This window comes from Babylonia areolata, chromosome 8 (assembly GCF_041734735.1).
Source record: "Babylonia areolata isolate BAREFJ2019XMU chromosome 8, ASM4173473v1, whole genome shotgun sequence".
In the NCBI taxonomy this organism is placed as follows: domain Eukaryota; kingdom Metazoa; phylum Mollusca; class Gastropoda; order Neogastropoda; family Buccinidae; genus Babylonia; species Babylonia areolata.
In genome coordinates, this window is record NC_134883.1 from 3,721,700 (window position 1) to 3,726,699 (window position 5,000).

At 45.8% G+C, this 5,000-nt stretch overlaps 1 protein-coding gene across 1 annotated transcript in view; it reads right to left on the bottom strand.

Moving 5' to 3' along the window:
• LOC143284457 (glutathione S-transferase 3-like) overlaps positions 1 to 1,078 on the bottom strand; it is a 13,162-nt gene extending 12,084 nt beyond the window's left edge. The window contains exon 1 of the mRNA XM_076591103.1: positions 936 to 1,078. The gene's annotated coding sequence lies outside the window, so the exon portion shown is untranslated. The remainder of the gene's footprint in view (positions 1 to 935) is intronic.
• Positions 1,079 to 5,000: the final 3,922 nt, after the last annotated feature.

A 5,000-nucleotide genomic window follows, 5' to 3' on the forward strand; every position in this document is an offset into this window, starting at 1 on the left:
ACTAGTATATAGTGTGACCCCGGTGTCACACTCGTTTGGGGAGGAAATTGACATATTGATCTACAGCTGGAACTTATGAATGCCCCCCCTCACCCCCTGCCTCCCCCTCCCCCCTCTCTCTCTAGTTACTCTCTCTCTCTCTCTGTGTCTTGAGTTAGTTCTATGTAAGGAAGTCGGTGTTCTAGTGCATGGGTCGGAGGACAGTACTTTCTTGGTCTCTCTCCCCACCCCCTTCTCTCTCTCTCTCTCCCCACCCCCTTCTCTCTCTCTCTCTGTGTTTTGTTTGCTTATTAGGTGTATGTATCTGTGTATTCTTTTCAATACTAGATCTAGTGGAAAATATAATTATACAAGCTGGGACCCTCATCTCAGCAATGACCTGGTAGTGTAGCTATACACTCGATGCCTTTTTTGTTGTTGTTGTTACTGGTTTTTGATGCTATACTTTCTAATTTGACGGTGAGTTGTGTGTATACAATATTTCCTGCCCTGATATGTCCATCAGAATGTAACAATTAGCCTATAATAAAATGATCAGTAGATGAAGAATGGTTTAATAGATAGTTGTATGGATTGTTTCTTAATTGTATGTTTCCTAGATGAACTGAGAAGGGTGTGATGAACAGTGGTGTGGATTATTTCTCAATTCTGTAATATCAAAGTGACCGTGCTTTGGCGTGCATGTGTGTGGTGGAGAGATACAGAGAAGTCTGTGCCATTTCGCGGTGTACAAAAAAGAAAAAAAGAAAAGAAAAAGAAAGAAATGCAGGAGAAAAAAAAATAGCGTCTGAATGGCTCAATTAACAACGATCGTGGAAACAGCCCCCGTGGCAGAGAGGATGGCCGGATAAAGGGTACAATCGTAAATACCGGCCTCACAAACGGCAAAACAGTCTTTTCAACCAGTCTCTTCGTAAAACTTAAGTGCCACTTACCTGACTCAAGCTTGATCGTCACGGGATGGAACTACTCCACCTGTGTGTGAACCATTCTCAACTAACATGGGCAACAGGACCGTGCTCTGCGTGTAACGGTAGCATTGGCTACATGACTCTATACAAGTAACGGACACTCACACACAAATGTAGGTCTGATATACGCGAGGCCTGGTAATAGTCATATCTATGGCAGGCGTTACTCTCAGGTTTCGTTCGCCTTGGTTCCAGTCAATCTCCCCTAAAGACATGTCATTTCGCTGACTGAAGGATCTAAGTCGTCAATCGCGCACTTCTGCACCATACCTCTCGCCGGCACACGCACGAACGCACGCACGCACGCGCGCGCGCACACACAAACACACACACATACACACACACGACAGAGTTCCTTTACGTTCACAACTTCCGTCTGCTGTGTCTGTGCGCGCGCCGGTGCGCGTGCGCGCACGCGTACCAGTGTGTGTTTGTAATTGTGTGTATTGCACGTATGCTTGTGTCTGTACGTGTGCGTGCGTGTATGTTTCTCTGTATATTTTTGCGTTTCTCTCTTCAGCTTCAGTTGGTCTGTCCACCCCCTTTCTGTTCTGCATGAACCAATGCGAACCAAACCATACTGACCTTCCCGTGTCAACAAGCGGGCAAATGGCTGTCATTTAAAATTCACCTTTCTTTTTAAAATGCTAAACAACTGATAAAGATAAAGGGAACACACACACACACACACACACACACACACACACACACACACACACACACACACAACACACGCCATATTTAGCAAGTAAACAGTGAACAGATATACAACATCATAATGGAATCCACATGAAGGTAATGTTCCACCGTCACAAACATCACAGTGGATGATGCATGGCAAAACCTTCAGGCCCACCGAAAATTAATAAACAGGTATATACCTACATTGACAGGATCCCCTCTACAAGTTGGCCGACGTAATTAGATTCACACGTAATGTCATTTACATCAAAGGCATTTACACGTCCCTGCCGTTAACTTAAATGCAATGTCACCGTGAAACCGGCCAACTAAAGACAAAAAAAACTCACATGGCCTTGCTTAAAACTCTCCTTCCGACAGACCGAACTAGTGAAGATTCATGAATGCACCAAACAATTCTTGAACCTCCTCCTTCAACTCGGTTCTACTCAAACCAAAAGCAGGCACTGAAGTATAATATGCATCATAGGTACGCCCTCACTTGAACCACCGGGCATACGTGGAATAGGCGCTGGACAAGATCTCTGATGATGGTAGGAAGGAAGGCTGTAGTCAGGACTACTAAGTTGTGCGTATGCACTGCTTCTGACAGTGTGGAGAAAGTGTCACGCGAGTTGTCACGGTGGGGACGTGTGGTGGGATTTGCTGCCACACGCAATACACTGGCAGTCCTCCCCCCCAAACCCCCTCCCCTCTCCGGCCCCCCTGCTGACAGACTGGGCATCCAACACCGCTGGTGGCAGCCTCACAACAGACCGATCAGTCTTGTTATTGATTTCTGTTCCCCCCTTCTTCTCACTGCCATTCCTTCATTGCAGCTGCTACAGTGATTTCCTGTCGGCCTCAGTGTTCTGATGTCGTGAGAGTTTGGGGTGCCAGTGCAGGGACTAACGCGTAGCGGGATAATGAAGTAACTGTCTGTCTGTCTGTCTGTCTCCCTCTCTCTCGTGACAACTTGTACTGCGTGTTTTCAAAGCATCCCAGTCATGAGGGGCTACGGCATGAGGGGCCACGACATCCACTGAATAAACATTTTTTTCCTTCAAATGTGTATATATATCAGCCACTATGTTTTGTGTTCTAGTTCTGTTTCTTTCTGTCTGAGTTTGTGTGTGTGTGTGTGTGTGTGTGTGTGTGTGTGTGTGTGTGACTGATATAAAATCAAAACACAACTAGGCTACTGTCCTGATGTTTAAAATATTCATCAACCGAATACGGTTGAAATATTTATTCACCAACGCCGGGCGTCCAGATCGTATTGCAATCACTAGATCTATCCTGTCCACACTGGCAGCACCCAACTGTTTTCGATCGGGTCGTATCCTGTTTTCCACATAGGGTTAACAAAGAGTAAAGACTGGTCACTCTGCATTTACAAGGTACCCAACTTCAAGTCAGTGCTGCTTACGCTACCGATTCAACTGGCAAACAGGTAAAGTAAAGGTACTTTGGAACAAACCCACACACTTCCTCATACATACGTCCTTCATGAACGTGGCTTACATGACCTTACTAACTCACTCAGTACGGCCAGTCCTCTCTTCTCCTCTACACAGACCCCTCGGATGTCCTGTGGGTGTCTGAATGACCCAACCTTTAGCTTCCGTCGTCAGAATTGTGGTATTCTTTGTCAACATTCACGTCTTCAGTATAAGAGCCTTCCGCTTGCAATATTTTGATAATGGTAATTGGGGTGAAACGCTGTTAACGTCGTTTCTTTCGCCGTTCGTATGGACAGAGTTAAACCTTTGAAATGCTCTAGGATCACACGGCCACAACAGCAGCACTCCTCCACCAGGCTCGGTTCTTGGCTGTCATCCTTTTCAGTTGGATCTTGATCCATCAGGCTGCCTTCATCCTCCGCGTATCTTCTCCGGGTCTTTCTTGGTCTGCACACTGCTCTTTTCCCTTGACAGGTTCCATTCCAGTGCGGTGCTTCTCTGTTCCGAGTGGTGTGCCCGATCCAGCTCCATTCATTGTGGGTTGTCAGCCTGATCTCCAACTCACATGGAGGGTTAGGAATCACTCTTTGTCTCGTCTCTACCCTTTAACCTGTCCATGGATATTTTACATCCATGACCTGTCCAACCAGCAGCCAATGTATCTGCTGGCATAGCTCTCAGGTTTACTCTATTGAGACACGCAAGCCTCCTGACCACATCAAGGTAATGTGGCGACAATTAATCAGTTGAGATAGAATTTGGTGTGTACAATTGCTCGTGAATTCTCTCTTCTTTGTACTACGTATCCTGCACTGACTGCTTCATCTTTCTGTTCTATTTCATAACCACTAGCTGTCCCTAAAAGGCAATGCCGCCAGTTTGACCCGCCCGAAAGACAGTGAGTGAGTGTGTGTGTGTGTGTGTGTGTGTGTGTGTGTGTGTGCGTGTGTGTGTGTTGTGGGAGAGAAAGAGAGAGAGAGGGAGGGAGAGTCACGTCAATGTCTATATGCCACCAATTGGTCACAAAGTGCTCAAACATACATGAAGGATTTATTGAAATGAAACCATTTCGATCAATGAAATACATTGCACCTCACCACGTCAGTGACCACTGTCTCAATGTTACTGTGAACGTCAAGCAGACGCAGGTGAGGAATTAACTCTTCTTCTTCTTCGTTCGTAGGCTGCAACTCTACGTTCACTCGTATGTAAACAAGTTGACTTTTACGTGTATGACCGTTTTTACCCCGCCATGTATGCAGCCATACTCCGTTTTCGGGGCTGTGCATGATGGGTATGTTCTTGTTTTCATAAACCACCGATAGCTGACATGGATTACAGGATCTTTAACGTGCATATTTGTTCTTCTGCTTGCGTATACACACGAAGGGGGTTCAGGCACAAGCAGGTCTGCACATAATTATGTTGACCTGGGAGATCTTCGGAAAAATCTCCACCCTTTACCCACCAGGCGCCGTTACCGAGATTCGAACCCGGGACCCTCTGATTGAAAGTCCAGCGCTTTAACCACTATGCACTCGGCTATTGCATCCGTCGTGAGGAGTCAGTAACAGGTATGGTTCTCAGTCCTGCCCAGTGGGGTCCTGGTGCTACACTAACAGGTCTAGTCCTTTCGGCATACTGGAAAATAAATCACTCCCAATTAATAATAATAATAATGGATACTTATATAGCACACTATCCAGAAATCTGCTCTAGGTGCTTTACAAAAATGCTTTTGTTAACATAAAACATCATATCTATGTTACATACACACACCAAAATGTGACTACACACACACACACACACACACACACACACACACACACACACACGCTGCATACATACATTTTAACATACATGTGTATCTAACAGCTACCCTAAC